This window comes from Falco cherrug, chromosome 5 (genome assembly GCF_023634085.1).
Source record: "Falco cherrug isolate bFalChe1 chromosome 5, bFalChe1.pri, whole genome shotgun sequence".
NCBI classification, from domain to species: Eukaryota; Metazoa; Chordata; class Aves; order Falconiformes; family Falconidae; genus Falco; species Falco cherrug.
The window spans coordinates 6,383,959-6,398,551 of NC_073701.1; the positions used below are offsets into that span (position 1 = coordinate 6,383,959).

At 43.9% G+C, this 14,593-nt stretch overlaps 1 protein-coding gene across 8 annotated transcripts in view; it reads left to right on the forward strand.

The window, feature by feature from the left end:
• The window catches only part of ZBTB20 (zinc finger and BTB domain containing 20), a 519,668-nt gene that overhangs the window by 451,297 nt on the left and 53,778 nt on the right, over positions 1–14,593 (forward strand). For all 8 annotated transcript variants that reach the window (XM_055712470.1, XM_055712467.1, XM_055712471.1 and 5 more), the window contains 2 exons: positions 2,771–2,867; positions 10,140–10,327. The gene's annotated coding sequence lies outside the window, so the exon portion shown is untranslated. The remainder of the gene's footprint in view (positions 1–2,770; positions 2,868–10,139; positions 10,328–14,593) is intronic.

The window sequence follows — 14,593 nt, forward strand, 5'->3', positions numbered from 1 at the left end:
ATGAACCTTCCTTAATAAAAACAGTAATACGATTAATGTTTCTTACACCCTCTAAATTACCAGATAAAGCTCAGGAAGAGCAAGGTGGAATAAAAGTGAGCATATATAAAATGCCCAAGTTACTATCATTAGTGGAAATACTTAAGTAATAAGAGTCTGCATTACGGGAATGCATTCATGCAGAAAAGCTATCCTCCAAAATCTTAATTAAGCACACATTACCTCGTGGAGCAGAAATGCAATGTTTTCCTTTTCTGGGTAGAGGAGCCCATGTCGAGAGGGGAGTAGTTACTTGACCCAGTGTCACACATCCCATTCCCCTGTTGTCCTGCTTGTCTCTTTTTGCGCTATCTTCACACGACCAAAAGTCCTTTTCCTCTAATTTTTCTCAAGCTAGATTTAAGACTTTCAGAAAAATTTTGAGTGTTTCTCTCTCTGTTGCACTCCCCATGTCTTCTGAAGCACCATCAGCTTTGTTGATTTTATGTACTTAAAATGTACCTATCAGCTGCTGATGATCTCAGTGCTTTATGCTCATCACACTGGAGGAAAAGATACATGTCTTCCCAGGTCATAGCAAAAATGATGGAGAAAAATGAAGATATTTTAAGTGTTGCCTTTCACAGAGATTTTAGTGCCCAGATTTTGTAGAAGACTTTGAACAGCCCATCTCTAACAACTTGTCTGCCTGACCCTTGATGTGAAGCCAGATTGAGTGCTAGGCAGTGCTAGAAGAGAGAGCCACTTGGATTGGGATCCCAGAGATTGGAAGAGCAATAATGACACAAAGAGAGAGGTGACAAAATATGCAGGATAAGTACATGCAGTTCTTAGGCTTCTCTTGTGTGAAATTAGGAGTGAAGTGAGCAGGAGTTCTGCCGAAGCAAAGACTAAAGACCTGATCCTGTGATTTTTCTGCTTCTAGTACAAGTTAAAAATGCATGTTAGCTGAAGCACTGGGCAGTCTCTAAGGCGCATGGGATTTATGCCTTAAAAATGTGAGCAATAGCCAGATAAAAGACAGACTGATGTGTGCAAAGTGGATGTAAGAGGCAAGGTCAGCATTAACAGAACAGGTGGGGCGTATGTGGATGTGGGAAGGGAGAACTTGAAAGTAAGCCATGCTGAGTGTTAGCAGGAACTTAAATCTACAGCAATCTTGGGCGTTATTGCACCTTTGAAATTCAACCCTTGGTCGTGGTCAAAGGTGTCACTGTTTTAGATAATTCTTTTGAGCTAACCTGACACCAGCATATGGTTCCTCTCCCAAGCCCTGGTGAAACTCGGAGGTTCAGGCTAAGTTGAGGAGGGTTTTTTTGTGTGTTTAAATTTACTGAATTTGCAATTCAAAGCAGACTCCAAGAGGGGAGAACTTAAGAAAAATGGAATCAAAGAAAATATTTGCTTGAGCCCCTGTGAAGTGTAGCTGCTAAGATTCCATGCAGCCTGTTGAAATCAGTATGTAGCATATATCCCAGTCATCAATAAACGTCATCATTACAAAATGTATAAATTGAACATAAAACCAAATGTATGTTTTGTGAAGTACATTATTACAGTGTCATCTAAAATCATTCATTGTGTCTGCTGATGCTCATTCCAGTGTTCCTGCTGCACGAACAGTGGGGTTTTTTTATTGTGTTGCATTTACAGACATAAATTCCAACTTGCACAGTGACATTAACTACCTGTGAAATAACAATTACATCTCTTATCATTTTTCGTTCACCTTCTTGATTTCTTTGATAAAGCAAATATTTGCTTTTCTTGTCTGATCTGAGTAGGCAAAATCATTTATTCATGGAAATAGCACCATTGGCTTCACTGTGGGTAGGACTGAATATGCTGAAGTCCCAGGAGTTCTTTGCATAAGTGAAGTGAGCAGGATTTAATTCTGTCCCTGGATGTTAACTTCAGACGTACTTCCAACATCCACAGTGAGCCACCCAAAGATCATAAGAAGCTAGCAAAGGAGGAGTTCTGTTAGTCTAGAGAGGGATTCAAGTCCCCCAAAAATGTAAATACTCCCAAAAACTTAGGTCTGGGCTGGTGAAATCATCCTCTAATAAATACTGGAGCTGAGGTTTTTATTTGGATCCCTTTCTGTATTAGTCCATGGAGTCCAGCTCCCTCTTTAGCTCAGGAGATTTCAGACATAAACCTGCTGCCGAGCTGAATCTTTCCTGAAAGGCTGACAACGTTCCTTCACTGGTCTCACTGCAGTAGACCTGGTGATTGATGGGAGATAAGTGGGGTTTCTGCTGGTTTCTGCTGTGATAGGAGCCGTCATTTTTGTGACGTAAAGACAGCAAAAGAAGCAAAGGAGCATTTTTCCTTCCTTTTCCTGCCTTTCAGTCCTGAGGAAGTGCTTGTTGCTGCTCCGAACAGGACTAGCCTTGTTGTTCTGATGAGATGCACTTGAGTGCCAAGTTTGTGCTAGCTCTCCATCACTGCTCCGTGCTCATGCCATTAGAGTGAGCAACTTCTCAGAATGAATCCTACTGATAGCACTTTGCTGGCTAATCCTCCGTCTCCTCCTCACTTCACCAGAATAGGTTGCATGGGCAGACTGGGGTAACCGGGGACTGACTCTGCTGGCGTTTGCAGCCAGGGCTGGGGGGACTGAAGCGGGAAGAATTCGGCACTACCAGGCTGCAGCCAGCTGTACTGACGGCGGAGAGTGCCAGTTAGTGTTGCAGCAAGTTTTCTTGCTCTCAGTAAATAATTATTATTTCCCCCTGACCTTTCCTTTTGGTTCTTTCTGGTACAGACACAGCCTCTCTCTGTTCCCTGCCCCAATGAACGTCTGCACTAGGTCCAAGGCTTGGAGTAATTTACCTGAAGAGTGATACCGTTTGGAAACCACTGTAAGTATATTTTATCTCTTATAAAAGACTTCTTGTTTCAGCAAAAAAAAAAAAAAAAGACATCTTTAAAAAACAAAAACAAATTGCAGCACCTGTGAGCATTACTGATGAGGGTAAGCTAAGTTTTGCTTTTGAAATTTGCAAGGAAATACATGGGCAAAAAATATGTCAATAAAAAACTGTTAAATATTTAAGTTGTAGCCTCACAGCATAGTTCAGCAATGGCTGGTTTGATCTGCTTGTATCTTTTCGTTTGGCAGGTTCTCCCTGCTTACTGCTCTAGTTCGTGCTGTTCTAGTTGGTTCATCCATGTTTGTCTTCGGAGTGTTTGTCTTCTTTTTCATTCTTATTACTTTTTAATGAGCCACCTTTCCTCTCATTCGTGTTTCATGCAATACAGATTGAATTTACTGCAACTTCTTAAAGGTTTACGCTGTTCTTTCTAGGCCTTGAGTCATTTATGATTTAAGGCCATTACAATTTGGTAATTTGGTGGGATTGCACAGGTATTTTTGCACAGAGTACAGAGATTGCACAGAGAATTTTGACTTTGTGTTGTGGTTTTATAATGCTCTGAAATTACCACTTACCTGTTATTTGCACTTTTTTTCCCCCTAGATCTCATAGTTTTGATTGCTTATGATCAATTCTCAATGCTTGCCAGTATTGTCACGGTGTTGCTGTAGCCGAGATGCTCTGAGTCAGGCAGGTTTTGTAGTCAGGGCCTGACTTTATGGGAGTTGTGGTTTAGATGGGAAAAGTGGACATATTTGGGGGCATATAACCCCCATTTCAGGCCTGAAACAGACACAGCAAATTTCAATCTCAGTTTAACTTAATCCCTGAGTTTAATTTAATTATGTTAATCAGTCTCCTGTAAGGGATTTTGGAGTTTATTTTACTTTTCTGTGTTGATTAAATTTTCCAGGCTTTTATTGCACTAGAACATTGGGCCTCTTTTGTCAGTTCTCTGTGTCTCCCATTCTTGCTCTGCAGTGTTCTGTGGGGATTTCTCTTTCGTATTACATTTTATGGCAATGTTTTCAGGAGTTTGTGTTTTCCATTGTATGACACAAACTTGCAATCAGAGATTTTAAACAAACTGCCAGTCATATAGCTGTAACAGCATGAAGATCAATGTGGCTGCAAAATCATCAGAGAAGCTGTGTGAATATTCAGGCAGTCAGCTTGTGCAGGACTTTTAACTACTGAAGGAACACTTCTGGCAGGAAAAGTGGGATGGCTCAGGTGGTTTGAAGTGAGCGTCTCTTGGGAAGCTTCACCCTCCGCTCTGGTGTTCAGTGTGCCCTGAATTTTGAGGTGAGGTCTCTGGGCAGATTTCAATGCTTTTTGCTGTTCTTCCGGGCGCTTTTTTTTTGTTGGTTTTTTTTTTTTTTTTTTATATTTATATATAGTCAGTAATTGTACTCATCTCTCTCTCTCTCTTTCACTTTGTCAGTTTCTAAATATGTATTGTCAATGTCATGTCTGGAAGAGACACAACACTGGCAGTGATAAGCACTGATATCAGGAGCTGTGTTAGTCGCACACAGGCAGAGGAAGAATGTGCAGCAGAACACTCAGGAAAAATATTGCTTAAAATCAAATGTGAACTATTTTCACACTCTTCTATTTCTAGCATCTGAAAAGCCAGGGTTTTTTTAAAAAATTATATACAGTCTCTGAGTCACTAAGGTTACAGACAAACTGTATACCAGTGAGTTAAGTGCAGTGCTTGGGCACTACAGGCATCTCTGACCTGAGGGCACTTACTAGAAGGTGATGCTGTATCTGTGAGGAGGAGAAATAATGCCTGGAACATGGGTGGGCAGACTCAGCCAGCAGCAGCACTTGTAACAACATCAGCAACCCTGTGGCGTGTTCCCTCCATGCTGTTTAATATGCGATGAACAAAGGTCTGGTTGGTGACCCAGCCCTCCCTGTATTCAGAGGCTGAAAACTGCCTCATTATTGTTCATTATGTAGTATTATTCTCATACACTCGCATTATCATAGCTTCCCCTGAGAGCCAGGATGCTACTGTGGGTTCTGCGCAGCAACGCTGGTTCCTCTACCTGAGCTAATTTGTTCATTGCTAACCTAGTGCCTCTGCAGGACGGAGAGCTGCTCCCTGTGTAAGGGAAGGTTCAAGCTATAGCTGCCGTGTGAGAAGTACAACAGCACATGTTGCCTATTTTTGACAGAGACCTGGTTTGGTGGCCTCACTGTGAGAACGTGTTACCTCATCGAGGGGAAATTCATTCTAAACTCAAGTAATGGTTGCAAGGGCATGCAAAGAAATCCTTTGTGGAGAGCAAGTGGAGGGTTGGGAGAGAGAAGCTGTATGCGAGAGTGGCAGCAAAAAGGGGGAAGTATAGCAGGGTTTTTAAAGGCATTCCAAAACTAAAAGGTAGTAATTAGTTTCTAGATAGCTTTGAGGTTAGAACATCCAAAATATTACCCGTGCTGCCTTCAAATTAAACAGAAAGGAGCCAGTTCTGTTTTGCGGCCAGTGCGGAGATCATTGCAGTTGCTGCAGCATTCTGAGTTGTCCAGCATCTGAGACCTTGTTGTATGATAGTGTAGTGTTAAGGTACATGGAAAGGAGGGAATGCCTCACTGCAATGAAGATACTGACAGAAAACAAAAATAAAAAGATGGCAGTGATTGTACGTCTTGCTTTACACGAGCTGGGAAGTGCTGATAGGCACTTTCAGTTCAGGGATGACTGGATACAGTTAGCCTGATATTAGGAAGGCATACAATCAAGAAAGAAGAGAATACAGTTTAAGTGTTGTAAATGAACATAGTGAAAAAAATACAATAAATATAAGGAAATGCTGAAAATGAGTACTAACAAAAAAAAAGTACCTGGATATAGGATAGAAAATTTAAAGAGATGGAGTAGGTAGGATGCTTAGAAATGGACTGGGTAAACCCCTTATAAATCAGTAGGAAAAATGAATTCTGCATTGACCCTCAAGACTCAGATTAGCTTAGAAAAGTCAGCATCTTTTCTGTCCCAAACTTCTGGGAGTCTGGGCATCAGGCCCATATAAAGAAGTGCCATCTCTTTGCTATGTTGGCCTTCTGCTGTCCTTCACAAGAAGCAAAGATGCTGGATGGCCCTCTGATAATTTTAAGAATGAGTGCAATATTTGGGAAGACATGTAATGTACCACAAGTGTATGTGGAGAAGAAGCTCAGAGATAACTGGAGCTCAGAATACAGCCCCTTGCTGCAAGGGCACCATCCCAAGTCTTTTGCAAGTAAGTTGCTACTTTTATTGCTGTTACTAACAAGGAAATGGCAAACTTCTTGTTTCCAGGGTTAGTCTATAGAGAAGAACATAGTCACATGAACTAAAGTAGCAAGGTAGACTGACACTTCCTACTAAAATAATTGCACAGGACTGCCAATCAATGAAGTCCAGGGATGGTACATAAACAGGTATAATTTGGGAATGTTCCGCAAACTATTTATTACTTATTTCGTTCTTGCTCCTACCTCTGTGCTTTCAAGAGTTTTTGACATAGCTATGACAAGTCATACTCATAATACAATTAGTGTGCCATTTTGTCTTCTGGAACATGGAGATATATTAGAGAGCTTGCTGATGGAAGCGTTCACAGAAGTGTGCAATCAGGAAAAAAAATTAGGTTGGAAGGGTCCTCTGGAGGTCTGTAGTCAAATTCCCTGCTCAAAGCAGGGCTGACTTCCAAGTTGGATTAGGTTACTCAGGGCCTTGTTCAATTAAGTTTTGAAAATCTCTAAGGACTGAGATGCCACAACCTGATCCAGCGCTTAACTCTCCCTGTGAAGACTATAGCAATAAGATGGCAATAGAAGTAGACTATGTAAGTGAACATAAGAATATTTAATTAGAATATATAGGTGAAGATCATAGCAATAGGAGCTTTCTAGATGGGTGATAAGGTAGAACAAAAGGATAGCAATATAATTACAGCAATAGCAGGCTTTTTCTGGCTTTGCCCATTGTCCTTTGTTGGCAACAGCAGTCTGACATAGCAGACTGGAGAAGAACCGTGTTTGGATTTCTTCATAGGTAGTTTTGATCACAGAGTCCCCAGGATTTTTATTATTTTTTTTCTGAAAAGTTTTCTTTGGGTCCTTAACTGACTGTTTCCCTTATTCAGCCTTCCTCATGTGGAAGCCTGCATTCCTTTCAGGTGGTACTGAGATGCAGGGCATGCCTAAACAGTGTAAGAGAAACGAACTGCTGTGGAGAGGTACCACCTCTAGTGCCAATCAGCACCATTGCTTCTCTTCCCATCCTAGTGAGCACAGGTCGCCAAGCTGCAGAACTCTGACGTGGAAAAGAGATGACACAAGAGCATCTTGGTAATACAGTGTCAGCCTTAAGAGCGAAGTAGAAAATAAATGGGTTTGGAAAGGAAGAAGCAGGGGGTGCTAAGCACAGCCTCTCTGGTGTCACTACTTGTTGCTAAAGTGTTTTTTAACCTGTCCCTCTAATGAATTTTGAAGGCCTGGGAGGCACACAGGGGATCAGTCACACAATGAAGCATCCGTCAGTGTCTTTTCTAGCAATGCAAGTGTGGCTGTGCTAGTGGCCAACAAGTCGTGCTTGCTCAGGCTGAGCCCCTACCCTGCAAATAACAACAGGGTCCTGCCCGGGGAAGGCAGCTTTGTGCGTGGGTGAAGCTGGAGTCAGAGGCTGCGTTCCGAGTGTGTAACTTGGGTTAACTCTGGGCTGAAAACAGCACTTCAGTATGGCAGTTCAGCTTCCCAGCACAAGGGACTTCATTACCCCTTGCATCCAGAGTCCAACCCTACATACATCCTTTCATGCCTGGACAAAAAGCCATGCTATCTGAAAGCTTCTTGGGTAGCAATGCTGTAAAAAAACCACTGTTCTATACACAGGTTTCTCACAGCTCCCAGTGCATCCTGGCTGCACATTGGAAAGTCATGGGATCTGGAAATGAGTTGTGTGAAGGTGTGCCAGCGTTCGTATGCCAAAGATCAACACAGACTTACAAACAAAACGTATGCAGACCATATACTTTAAAAATATATGTTGCCATATATAAGCTCTGCATCTCATGCATCCTCATCCATGTAGCAAGAGATGGATCCCAGTGACAGAACGGGGAACAGACGGAAGGATGCCTGAGCTTGGAGCGACGAGATGCTCTGTTTACTCTCCAGGAAAAAAACATGCTTTTAAATAGTTTGATTTTCCTTCCATTTAAAATGGAGTAAATCAGTTCAGGCCTTTGCTATACCTCTGCAACTTTAAGTAAGGTCCATTTAGTCATCTGCTATTGATTTAGATCAGATTAGACTTTATCCTGGTATATTTTGAGCATATTGATTGATGTATGTGGAGGATACAGCAGCAGTACTACGTGCCCATCCCATGGCGTGGGGATTGTTAGCCCCGGTAATCCAAACCACATCAGAGCTGCCAGCAGCAGTGGGGTTATCAGCATGACCCTCTGTTGGCGGTGGTTCACCTGCAGAGCTCAGCTGCCCTGCAGCACCCCAAAACCATCTGGGACTGAGCGCCTTTTTCTGCGTTTTGGCCAACCCAGGGCCATCCCTTCAGCCCTGGGCAGCCCAGGGCGGGTGCCAGCGGCTGACCGGGCCCAGCACCTCCTGAGGGCGCTTTGTGAGGGGGAAGGATTTGGTTTATTTCCTTTTGGCCCGTTTGATTTACGTTTTCATGGTAATGACAGGTTTTTCTTCCCTCCTATCCTAGAGCTTTTCACGTTCCGGCCGAGGAGGCGCCTCGCCGGGCCGTGCCGGGCCGGGCCCGGGCGGCTGCTGCCCCCCGACGGCGGCCGCCGGGAAATGGCGCCCTGCCCGCGGCCGGCCGTGCCGCCCTTACATAACGCCCTTATGCAACCGGGCGGGCCGGGGGCGCTGCGCCGCCGTGTGCCCCCCGCCAGCTCCGCGGGAACGGGGCTCTTCGGCTCTGGGACCGAGCTGTTTCAAAAGTGAGAGGCCAGGCCAGTCCTCGGCGTGCCGGCCGCCCGCGGGCCTAGGTGGGATGCAGGAGAGCAGGCCCTGTGGGGAGAAGGGGCTCCAGCCTTGGCCCTTCTGGCGGAGAGCCCGTCCCTGACGAGAGGGGCTGTGCCGGCACACAGGGAGCCAGGGCAGACGCGGGGCAGGGCCACCTTGGCTCCAGGGGCACCCCCATCCTCCGGGATGGCCCTTGCTGAGGCTGGATGCAGCCCTGAAGCCATGGTCACCCGGCAGTGTGAGGTGCGCCCTTGGACAGGCCTGCTCCCAGGGCAACCTGCCGCTGCCGGCCCTGCCAGCAGGAGAGAGACGCGTTTTATCTACGGCTTCAGCCTCCCTGGCTCCTGCTGCCCTCTCACAAGCGCGGCCGTGGCCTCCCCACACACAGCAGGAGCTGCTGGGTGACACCTGGGCACCATGGCCGCATGCTGGGCCAGGGCAGCAGTGGCCCTGGCAGAAGGCTGTGGCCCCAGCTGGCTGGGCAAGGTGCCTCAGGGAGCACCCGCAAAGGTCAAATGGAGGGGAAGGGGTGAGGTGTGGGCACTTGCCTCCCCCAACGGAGTGCTCGCTGCGTGATTCGAAGCCCACCACTTCTTGTGCCCCGGGTTCTCCATCTGTGAAACGAAGGTGCTGATTAACTACCTCCTTAATGTTCCTCAGAGGCTTAATTCCTTGTGTTTGCAGGATGCTCGGAGGTCCTGGGTGGAAGGAGGTGTGGCAAGCTCTCATGTGCTGTGCTCATAGCCTGTTGTTTCAGGCTGCAAATTTTCGTGCTTTACTTAGATAACCTCTGCATCTCAAAATTATATTTCAGTGCTTTTCCCTACAATATGAGTCTCTGTACTGATTCATTTTGAACTGGAAGCTTGCATATTTGTTTGCTTTTCAGACAATTCTATTACATTTCTGTGTAACTCTCTCTATTCAGAATGCTACAGCCTTGGTTAATATTTGTCAAATGGAGCTCCGACTGTCTAAACCACTGGGACGAGTTTCATTTTATATGTCATCAGTAGGGGCAGAATGAGGAGCTTCATGCTTGGCCTATTTGCTGTAACACGGTCTCAGGGCCATTGCATCAGAGTCAAAACAAGGAGCAGCTTGTTTCCAAACAAGAAGCATGGGGGAAAGTCTTCTCTGCCTCCTTCCCTGTAAGGGAAAAGAAGGGAGGGGAAAGAGGGAGAAAGTTATCTTTAACAGATTCTAAAAATGCCTTTTCCCAAATATGCAGTCAGTCCCTTCAAAGGTCTCTTTGTTTATTTTCAGGAAGAAACCCAAGACAGCTGAAAACCAGAAGGCGTCTGAGGAGAATGAGATTACTCAGACGGGTGCACGCAGCGCCAAGCCGGGCCTTCGCTGCCTGAACCTTGAAGCTGTTCGGTCTCTGAGCCCGACCCTCATCCACTCACCACATTCACCAACAAACCTGCACGCACACACAGGGTCATCTGATTGTGAGTACACTAACACGCTGCTGGGTTGCGTTTGGGTTCTTGAAAACACACTGCTTGATGCGGACCAGGTTTTCCAGTTGGATGCTCTTTCCATAATGGCACAAGCAGGACTTCCTCAGGGCTTACCTTTTCCCTTCTTTGGAAATTACCACTGAAACAGAGCATTTTGTGTTAAGGTCATGATAATACAATCTGCTAGAGGAAGCTAAGAGCATGTTATTGGGCTGGGTTGCTACTTCTTATGAATTAAAAAGGGAAGACCCCTCAAGCATATCTCTCCCCAACTAGAGCTGTAGTTATTCAGCTCCACGTAGTCACATGCTTCTAGTTACCCAAGCATATCTACTGACTGGGGAGTTTCAGTCAGTGCTTTATTGCAATTGGAGAAAACAGGTGTCTGGCTCTGACACCCAGGATTGTAAAGGATTTCCACAAAGGAAAAGGGGAGTGTTTTGTAGAGAGTATCAGCCTGAGAGAGTCTGGAAAATCTTTGTAGACCTGTGTGGTTGTACCAGTTTATGGCCCTTTTTTCGAGTGCATTCACTTTCAGATTACTCAGCATGGGTTAATTGGTCTTTTTAAAATGTTCTTTTCCATTTTGCCAAAAAATACAAAAATAAGGGAAGGAATGATCAAAACTGGATTTTGGAAAGTCAGAACTTACCCTGTCAGCTCTTAAAAACATTGTCTCTTCACAGTGGTCGCTGCCTGGAAGTCTCTTGGACAGCAATATGCAGGGTGATGTGGACCTCATTATTCACTAGTTTTAGAATATATACTTTACCTCTTCTGTGGTGGTTTTAGCATGTTGTAAAATTTACAAGGGGAGGGAAATGAGAAGGAAAGATGATGACACCGGGTTTCAAGAGCTCAGAAGCCAACCAGACTTTGCAAAGGCCTATAAAAAAAATCAGGGCATGACAATAAAAAATCAGATTAAAAAGTATGTATATCCTTTTCTTTTTTTTAATTTAAAAATCCTGCCTCAGGGCCAAGCTTGGAAGCAGCAGGGTTGTAGGGATCATCACTATCAAAATCACTTTAGCTGCAATGCATTCCTGTTGGCTTCTGACTTTATTCGTTATGAGCTGCTTCTAGAGATCATGATTTTAATAGAGCTGGTAAACATTGGGGAGACTTTCCTAAGTCTCACCTGGTGATTTGGGGAGAAGAAAGACATGTGAAACAACTGAGCAGCAGGCAGCATGCAGTTTAGTATATACAAGAATTCTCTTCAAATAAGAGATGTCAGGCTCTTTGTTAAAACTGGGGTACAGTTTTGTCTTGTTATGTTTTCTGAAAACAAAAAGCTTGTGAAAAGATGCAGAAAAAAAGAGAAGAACAACAAGGAAAAATAATCCTTATTTTCAAACAAAGAATCTTTTTATCCCATTCACAAAGATGAAAGAGTTCATTAGTAAATGGGATTTGAAACCTCACACTGATGTTTTTTGACAGTACAAATGGAAACCCATGAAAGCAACTTTAGGACAGAGGCCAGCAGGGATTGTAGGGAAGGAACTTGGAGAATGAACCCCTGCCTTTGCTTTCTGTGGCCAAGTTCAGGGGTGAGGAATATTGGCAGAGGGCAGTAGGGGGAGGTGGAGTCTGCAGCTCTTCACGCTCTACCTGTTCTGTGGACAAACAGACTTTAGGACCCCAAGGCTTTAAATGTTCCCAAATCCCCTTCCATTCCTACTAAATTCGCAATACCAATTATGAAAAAACTGCAAACCCAGGTTAGATGCTCCTTTCCCAGTGAAGTTGGGTTTTTTTCAGAAAAGAAGTTTAGTAATGATTTCAGCATTAATATTGTCCTGTCTCAGGAATTGTTGAAATTTAGTTCCCAAAATACAATTACATTCCTGCAAAAATTCAAAAAAATGGTAAGATGCCTTGTGGTGTCGATCTCTGTTAGTTGATTCCATGTGCTTTGAAGCCTGTGGAAAAACTCCCATTATTTATGATGGGTTATAACCTTTGTCAGGCTGTATTTGTTCAGGGCAGCATGCATATAATTAGCGTTTGGCATGCCTTTGCAAAGTAGCAATGCCAATTTCTCACATGAACTAAAAACAAGGCATGATGAATATTTACTGCATATTTACTATAGCTATTGCCTGTGTTATGTGGGGTTTTTTGTAATATTGCCTCAGTCCGTAGTGCTGGAATACATTCATTGACCCAAAAGATTAGTGTTTGTGGCTCCCAGCATTTAAAAATGGGCTTCCCTGTCCTTATAAACTCCTTCTCCTTACCTCTTGCCTCCCCTGCCTTTTGGACTGATTCTTTCCCCTCACCCTAAAATTCCCTCCTTTTTCCTTCTCTTCCCTTCCTCTCAGAGCTACATTGCCACATCCTTCATCTTCTCAACTTTTGGACCTGTGGTGATACTTTACTTCTTTGAGCCAGCAACACTACCTGTCCTTCTCTCTACCTTCTAGAGGCTACAGCATTGCTTCTCTTCCCTTCCCCAGACCTCCATACTGCCTCTGCCCCCACAGCTAAGGAGATTATATTTCATTTTCAAAGGACATTCTTCATTCTGGTGGGGAATTCTCTAGCAGATGGTAAATAATTTAAAAATACTAAACAGCTAGGATTAGACAGGAAGTTTGAGAGGAATTTTTGTTGAAAATACCAGAAACACCCAGAAAGAGTCAGCATCGTAGTATCAATTATTGGTATCAATTATCAATTATTGGAAAAATTCAAAGACCTTTGAGATCATCAGCTCCAACCATTAACCCAGGACTGCCAAGTCCATCACTAAACCATGTCCCTAAGCAGTACATCTGTGTGTTCTTTAAACACCCCCCAAGGATGGTGATTCCACCACCTCCCTGGGCAGCCTGTTCCAGTGCTTGACCACCCTTTCTGTGAAGAAATGTTTCCTAATATCCCATCTAAACCTCCCCTGGCATAGCTTGAGGCTGCTTCCTCTTGTCCTGTCACTTCTTATCTGGGAGAAGAGACTGACACCCACCTGCCTACAGCCTCCTTTCAGGTAGCTGTAGAGACCCATAAGGTCCCCCTGAGTCTTCTCCTCTCCAGACTAAACAACCCCAGTTCCCTCAGTCACTCCTCATAAGAAAATTTTCACTGACCATTTTGAATTCAGTCACTAGTGCTTGGCAGAAAACAACACCACATATTTATTATGAGAAATATTCAAAAGCCAATCTACTTCAAAAAATCAGGGTGCTTTTGGAACGATTCAGATCAAAATACTTTTTCCAGGCATAGGAAATAAAAACTCTATGATAGCCATCTGCTCCTCAACTGTAAAAGGCAGAGGTGAAAAAAAAGATTAAGCAATAGTCTGAATGCCTGTCCTAGTGAAACAAGTAGTTCACAAAAAACTCTAGGTATAAAGTCATATGTGATGCACAACTTAATTTAGGGCTTAATTCTATAGTGTAGTACGTTTTGCATGCTGTTTGTGGTGCCACTTATTCCCAGTGAAATTGCATTACTTCTGACTGTTGTAGGACTGGGTCTTAGTTTTCTGAATTTGAACATTATAGTTCCAGCTGAGACGAATCCTTGAGGCAAAATCCAGAACCTAGGATACGTTGTGTCCAGTTCCCATCTCTTTCAACCTTGGGAAATGCTAGCTCATGCCATGCAATTGGAGAAACAAGAGGAAGAGGTGCTTCCTGAGGTAACTGTTTTCATGTAGGGCTTTGGCAGATAAAAAGTACCGCTTTGAATGATTTTGGAATTAAGTCATAGAGTGAGCTGACAGAGCTCCAAATGAGTTATACCTCTAGCTACTCAGCTGTCACTAACAGTTGTGGCTGCTTACCCAGAAGAAAGGTGTTTGTGCAAAAAGCTACAAGGACAAGCATGGAGACATAGTTTCTGGAAGAGTTACAAAGAAGCAAAGCAAAGCATGTGACGTTGGCGCTATTTTCAGTTTTCCACATACTTTCTTGCTTAGGCATAAAGAATGCATGAAGTTGGTAGGGTCCTAGTTTGAAGGCTGATCTGCCTCAGGTAAAGCTTCTAAAGACTTTGCTGAGAGGGAAGGAAGTCATCAGGACTTGGCTGTATTTAAACTGATTTGGTCTGTATAGGCCACTTTAGGAGCCCTTCAGAAAGCGTCTATAACTATATATGTTTTGCACATGCCAACAGATAAGATCATTTTGGCAGAAACTTTCAGAGTTCTCAGAGATACAATCAGACAAAAACTTCATTCAAGCTCTGATGTATGCATCTTTAACAGATGTGTCCAAACTCAAAGGAATCCCACGGGAACAG